Consider the following 7625-nt stretch of genomic DNA (forward strand, 5'->3'; position numbering starts at 1 on the left):
TGACGACATGGCTCGGCCTGTTTCCGTGGAAACGGAGACGCCGTCTGCACCCTTTCTCAAAGGGAGGGTTCTGGGGTTTCCCGAGCAGCTTCCTATTCGTACCCGGAAACCAGAGGCGCTCCAGGAGCTTCCCGGGGCGAGCATCGGGATGTGCCTGAGACCGACCTAGCCATGGCGCCGGGTCTCCCGCGCTGGATTCAAGGGAACTGGGGTTGTTAGCTGATTATTCAAGGCGGACTCTGGGCAAAGGTGGACAGACGCGCCGGCCGTCGTGCCTGCCAGGCCTGTGTCCCCGTAGCCTTAAGTATTGAGGGAAAAAAGGAAGTGCCCACCTTCAGCCCGACTAGCCCCAGCGGCTTCCCTCCCGAAAGCGCAGGCCTCCCCTTCCTCGACCTACTCTGGTTTCCCTCGCCCGGCCGCAGTGGGCGTTGCGTGGGGCAGGGTCATTAAATGTTCAATAACGCTTTGCAGTTGGAAAATTAACAAGCAGGTGAAGAGTTCTGGGCTCATTCAGAAGGCCTAAACTGTTGAAATCACAGAAAACTTCTTAAGAGGGTTTGGTGGTATTTCAGGAAACGTACTGTTTAAAAGAATGCTAAAGGACCCATTTCAGGTTGGGGAAGGAATTGATTGGGCACGCCCCATAGGCTCACTTGTAATTAATTAATTGGAAGTCAGGTCTGAAAGGATGAGAATTACTGGCCATTTTAATCCATTGAATAAAAAGTAAATTTGAGGGGTCGCCCTTCACATCCAAGCCTTCTGTTAATTGCATTAACTGGATTAACTGTTGAAAGCTCTTTTATTAAGTCTGTGACGTCATAGACAAATTCTGAGAGGGTACTATTTTTTCCTCTCCTATTACTTTCCCTACTTGGACGAAGATGGTGATGAAATCTATGATTCCAAAGATCTCTCCCAACTCTAAAACCCTATCTTTTCTCCTCAGCACCATGTTTTACCTCCGTTATCTCCTTCCCCATTGCTCCTTTTCTGATTACGAATTCGGGTCTCATTTTTAGATTGTCTTTGTGATACTTAAATGACCTGCCTTCAGTCTCTATCCCCGCCAGTCTTGAGACGGGGTCATATTAATATCTCTAAAAGAGTTTTTATTATATCATTCTCTGCTCTGGCTGCAACTTACCTACAAACTAAGTTCTATGAATGTATACTCATGTTCAATATCCTCCACAGTTTAGCTCAGAGACTGCAAACTGATGGTCTGTGGGCCAAATCCTAGTACAGGTGTGTTACTTGTCCAACATTATCTTCTAACTTCTAACCCACTGAGTTTTCCAACTTTTTGATCCACAACCCACAGTAAGAAATTTTACACTGTAACCCAGAATGTACACCCATATATACATAACACATATGTGCATATCTGAAATACAAGTTTCACAATACTTACCTACTGCTTAGGATAAAGTAAAAGCAACAGACGCAACAGAGTTAATATAAAATATTTTGTTATACAGTGTAGAAAAAAATGTTAATATCATATAGAAGCACATTAGGAAAGATTTTCTTTAACGCCATGGAAGTTCTTGCCTGTTCATAGGTTTATTGCACTCCAGTATTCGTGAGGACAGTGGTACATGAACATCTGATCCACTGTGGCGCCTGATCTTTTTCTTTTCTTTTTTCTTTTTTTTTTTTTTTTTGAGACGGAGTCTCACTCTGTCGCCCAGGCTGGAGTGCAGTGGCTGGATCTCAGCTCCGCCTCTCGGGTTTACACCATTCTCCTGCCTCAGCCTCCCGAGTAGCTGGGACTACAGGCGCCCGCCACCTCGCCCGGCTAGTTTTTTGGGTTTTTTGGGGTTTTTTTTTTTGTATTTTTTAGTAGAAACGGGGTTTCATCGTGTTAGCCAGGATGGTCTCCATCTCTTGACCTCGTGATCTGCCCGTCTCGGCCTCCCAAAGTGCTGGGATTACAGGCTTGAGCCGCCGCGCCTGGCCGATCTTTTTCTTTTCTAAACTGATCAAAATTGAAAACCCTAGTTCAGATATATAGGCTGTCGTGAATAGTAATAATGCATATGCATGTTCTTCATAGCAATAAATTCTTCTTTAATCTTAGTCCAATATCATGATAAATTTCATACCTCACAATCATTTTTCTGTGTAAATGAAGTACTAAGCTGTAATAATTTATTCTCTTCATAAAATACCAAGTTTAATCAAATTAATTTTTTAAATCAATAAAAATGATCTGGTTCACCCTATTAACTGCCCAACAAACTGAAAACTCTATGTTCTTTGTTAAAGGGCAGATTACAAGAAGTGTTTTCCATGTTCTTAATTTAAAACACAAGATTCTGATATAATGAACCTAAATCAAAATTCACAAATGGTGGCTGAAATCCTGTTAGAGTACAACATAAATCCATAGTTATTGTGCATAAACAATTCAAAATTAGTTTATAAAGGAAACGTCAAGTCATATAACCACCACACCGTATTACTAATGGGTTCCACCATACTTCAGCCAGGCATAGCAGATATAAACATGTAATAAACTGCTCAGAAAATTAAAGCTATTAGAGCTATAAATAAGGAATGCTAAATATAAACATAGCAATGCCAATACATTGGTGCCATTTTAAAAAGTGAGTAAGATGCAATGTGAACACACCTGATAGTTCGCTCTATAAGCCACTTTCCCACTGATTTATAAAGCTATGATTCTATAATTCTTTTAAAAAGGACAATTTTTCTACACTGCTGCATGCAGTAGTTTCACTGTACATTCTTGATTACAACGCAGTCTTCAAATCCTCTTGAAGAGCTCGACATATCAGGATTTCTCCAGAAAGTTAGCTTGTCATGTTTTCAGCAGCCTTTAGTGCTTTGGTAGTCTTTCGAAGCTCCTTAATAACCAGTGATATTTCCTTGATTATTAATTAATTCTGGGTTAAGTTCTTGCTCACAAAGCTGTACACAAATAGCCAGAGTTTCCAGTAAGCCAATATTCAGAATTTTTGAAATCTCTCTTTTTTTCTTTTTTTTCTTTTTTCTTTTTCTTTTTTTTTTTTTTTTTTTTTTTTTTTGAGATGGAGTCTTGCTCTGTCGCCCAGGCTGGAGTGCAGTGGCAGGATCTCGGCTCACTGCAAGCTCCGCCTTCCGGGTTCACGCCATTCTCCTGCCTCAGCCTCCGGAGTAACTGGGACTACAAACAGAATGTCCACGATCTCCCTCACCGCATTCTGATCACTGCTGCCGCCCTGATGCTGCTACTACTTGCCGTGATGGAGGCCAAGGGAACTATTTTAAAATTCTGAATATATTTTTCTCTATACAGTCAATAATTCCTCTATAAAATTATCTTGCTACACATATCTGGCATAAAAATATTATGCAACTTTCAGTATTAGTACTCTTAGCAAGTTGGACTGTTACTACATCATAGTTATTGTTGCTGTAAATATTCTGTGGTAGGTAATACACTGATACTGTGTTTTTGCCAAGAAGTATAGTTTTTCATTTATCAGCTGATTTGTCACTGAAAGCATGTGCACCATACCCATAAATACCGGATGCAGTTTTTCAGCACTTACTATGACCCATATTTCTTTTGCACACTGATTGTCTTTCTCCTTAAGATTTGTGGAATAGCTCTCTGAGCTGGGTCATAGTTCACGGTGACATGGCTGAACCAAGAAGTTGGAATCGTTGGTAAATATAGGACCCGCTGTGGGGCCTCCCTCCGGAAAATGGTGAAGAAAATTGAAATCAGCCAGCACTCCAAGTACATTTGCTCTTTTCTGTGGCAAAACCAAGATGCAGAGATGAGCTGTGGGGATCTGGCACTGTGGTTCCTGTATGAAGACAGTAGCGGTGTCTTCATGCAGGAACCACATTGTCTGGACCTACAATACCACTTCCGCTATCAAGGTAAAGAACTGAAGCAATTGAAAGACCAGTAGACGCTCCTCTACTCTTTGAGACATCACTAGCCTATAATAAATGGGTTAATTTATGTAACAAAAAAAATTAAAAAGATTTGTGGAAAAACTGAGAAATTGTGTCAATAACTCTACCCCCCTCCTTTTTTAGGAACATATAGGAGGGGTTTATCGACAAGTTCATCATGCTAAATTTTCAGATATCCTTTTATTTTTTTCCCCAGATGGATTCTTTTTGCTCTGTTGCCCAGGCTAGAGTGCAGTGGTGCTATCTTGGCTCACTGCAACCTCCGCCTCCTAAGTTCAAGCAATTCTCCTGCCTCCACCTCCTGAGTAGCTGGGATTACAGGCACGCACCGCCACGCCCAGCTAATTTTTGTATTTTTAGAAATTTTTAGAAAATTCTGTATTTTTGTATTTTTAGAGACAGGGTTTCAGTGTGTTGGCCAGACTGGTCTCGAACTCCTGACCTCATGATCCGCCCACCTCGACCTCCCAAAGTGCTGGGATTACAGGTGTGAGCCACCACGCCCAGCCTTAGATGTCCTTTTAATTTTGAAGGTATTAAGCTTTTATTTGCAGGAAAAGTGCTTTTTCTTTTTAGAATGAGATGTAAAGTCAATGTTTGATGATAGAGTTAACATTTTCTCAATATTTCCACTATAATTCCAGACCCAGCAGCTAAATTGGAATATGTTTCTGTATTTTTCACTTTCTTATTCCTTTTTCTTCTAATAATAAAGCAATCTATTTGAGAGCAATTTATACTAGTTTGATTAATATCTCATAGTTCACACACACGTCACACACACAACACACATGATGGTGTTTTCCCAAAAACATACCTAAAGCTCTTCAGTGTATCCCAGTTGAAAATTATGAGTTTTTTTAATCACCGAATGAAATTCTCCTTTACTTCATTTCATAAGTCACGGATAGTTGTGATAACCTAAAATTAGGCTGTACAATGTTACCTGTCCAACAAAGGAACCTAGGAGTTCCAGTGACTGCAGTCACCCTTCCCTCCCTGTCCTTCTCTTCATCAGCAGTTAAAGTGTCTGTATTCCTGGATAAGGATCAGTGTGGTACACTGACATTTTCCATGAGATTCTACGGTAATATATTGCATGTTTTTAAAATGCTGCTTGTGACTCTCAAAACTGTTTCACAAACTTCTAATTGGCTGCAATTACCAATTTGAAAGTTAGTTCGGTCTCTTCCAGTAGAGACTGAGCAGGTGATGAGAAAGTAATTTTGTTACTGGGGACTAGGAATAGAGCACACCTACTTATGCATTTCCATGTAAATTTGGAAAATCCAAAATGCTTTTGTTGGGTAGTGGGGGCCCTTCAAGGAAGCTGAGAAGAGGTCAAAGTCAATTCCTGTAGAATACAAAGTCAAAATACCTTTAATATTATTATTATTATTATTATTTTTTTTTTTTTTTTTTTGAGACAGAGTCTCGCTTAGTCGCCCAGACTGGAGTGCAGTGGCGCGATCTCGGCTCACTGCAAGCTCCGCCTCCTGGGTTCACGCCATTCTCCTGCCTCAGCCTCCCGAGTAGCTGGGACTACAGGCGCCCGCCGCCTCGCCCGGCTAATTTTTTGCATTTTTAGTAGAGACGGGGTTTCACAGTGTTAGCCAGGATGGTCTCGATCTCCTGACCTTGTGATCCGCCCGCCTCGGCCTCCCAAAGTGCTGGGATTACAGGCGTGAGCCACCGCGCCCGGCCAAAATACCTTTAATATTATTTAACTGTAATGCTGTAAGGTCAGATCAGGCACTCTTGTTTTGTTTAGCAAATAAATAAATACATAATAAAATACCCTGTGAGATCAAGTTACTTATCCCTTCTTGACAACATTTAAGTTTAAAGACCAAAATGCCCTGTGAAGATCCAAAGGAAGAGTATCAGAGAGAAAGAAAAGCAAGCACAAAGCCTATGGAGGGAGTGATTTGGTGAGTTGGAAGAAAGGTGAGGGTGACCAAAGTGCAGTGAGCAGGGTGGGCAAAGATGGAATCTGAGAGGGAGCGAAGGGCCAGGTCATGGAATGGCACAGATTGGATCTGGCCAGGTATGGTGGCTCACACCTATAATCCTAGCGCTTTGGAAGGCCGAGGCAGGAGGATCACTTGAGCCCTGAAGTTCGAAACCAGACTGAGCAACATAATGAGACCTGTCTCTAAAAATAAAAAAATTAGCCAGGCTTGGTGGCACACACCTGTAGTCCCAGCTACTCAGGAGGCTGAGGTGGGAGGATTGCTTGAGCCCAGGAGGTTGAGGCTACAATGAGCTGTGATCGTAACATTGCAATCCAGTCTGGGCAACAGAGCAAGACCCTGTCTCAAAAATAAAAACAAAAACAAAAAGTTTGGATCTTACTGTAAATGAAACCAGAAGCCATTGGGAAAATTTTCAGTAGAAAAGTGACATGATCTTACAACAAACACATTTCAAGAAAGTAGGAGTAGCCAACTAACTGTTGAATGCTACCAAGAATTCTAGTAAGATGAGAGCAGAGAGATTGGTAACCTTAATGAGCTTTTTATTTTTAATTTTCACTTCAGGCAAAGAAGGTTGAATTAATCATATTTCACAGTTTGTGGCACATTATCATCATCAGTCTTTTTCTCTCTCTTTGAAATTCCTCTTTATTTTCATTCATTGCCTCCAATGGCAAAAATTCTACAATTTCAACTTTTTTTTTTTTTTTTTTTTTGAGACAGAGTCTCACTCTGTCGCCCAGGCTGCAGTGCAGTGGCGCAATCTTGGCCCACTGCAACCTCTGCCTCCTTGGTTCAAGCGATTCTCCTGCCTCAGACTCCCGAGTAGCTGGGATTATAGGCATTTGCCACCATGCCTGGCTAATTTTTGTATTTTTAGTAGAGATGAGTTTTTGCCATGTTGACCAGGCTGGTCTTGAACTCCTAACCTCAGGTGATCCGCCCACCTCGGCCTCTCAAAGTGCTGGAATTACAGATGTGAGCCTCCGTGCCCGGCCAATTTTAACTTTTTGTATGTGACCTTGTATATATTATTATTTTACATGTATATATTTTAAATTTGTAAGTTTGTTATTGTGTTATATATCTCATTCTGTTTCCTTTTTTGCTCAACACCATATTTTGAATATCCACTCATGCTGCTGTGTATAATATATTCAGTTTACAACTTTTTTTTTTTTTACAACTTTTGAGTAGTAATCTGCAATTGCATATTTTGCCTGTTTACTTCCTCAGTGATGGATGCTTGGATTGCCTCCAACTACCCCCTAGCCCCACCACCACCACAGTGCAACTATGAACATCCTCAGTCATGTGCTCTTTGAGTCTATATGAGAATTTACTTTGGACACAGACCCAGGAAAGAACCACTGGATCTTCAGGCATGTGTACACATTAAGAGACTATTCTCCAAAATGGTCACGCCAGTGGTGTTAGGGTTCCTGTATCACCTCCTCTTCTCCCACCGTATTGCTACAAATAAATACAGTTTAATTTCTGCCATTCATTATTATTTTAATTTGCACTGCTCTGATGACTAAGGAATTTGAGCATCTCTTCATATATCTGCTAGTCTTTTAAGTTTCTTCCTGTGTAAATTGCCTGTTTATAATCATCATTCATATTTCCATTATGGTTCCTGTCTTTTTCTGGTTGAATATGCAAGGATCTCAAATCAGTGAGGAAAGTTTAGATTATTCAATAAATGGTTTA

The 7625-nt window shown here is 40.9% G+C and overlaps 1 long non-coding RNA gene and 1 pseudogene across 1 annotated transcript; both read left to right on the forward strand.

Moving 5' to 3' along the window:
- Positions 1 to 234: 234 nt before the first annotated feature.
- Positions 235 to 7410, forward strand: LOC139362719 (uncharacterized). Its single transcript, XR_011621919.1, has 3 exons — positions 235 to 249; positions 5778 to 5867; positions 7149 to 7410. It is a non-coding gene; the product is annotated as an uncharacterized lncRNA (long non-coding RNA).
- Positions 593 to 4704, forward strand: LOC139362485 (large ribosomal subunit protein eL43-like; annotated as a pseudogene).
- Positions 7411 to 7625: the final 215 nt, after the last annotated feature.

The sequence above is a fragment of the Macaca nemestrina genome, chromosome 4 (genome assembly GCF_043159975.1).
Source record: "Macaca nemestrina isolate mMacNem1 chromosome 4, mMacNem.hap1, whole genome shotgun sequence".
Taxonomy (NCBI): domain Eukaryota; kingdom Metazoa; phylum Chordata; class Mammalia; order Primates; family Cercopithecidae; genus Macaca; species Macaca nemestrina.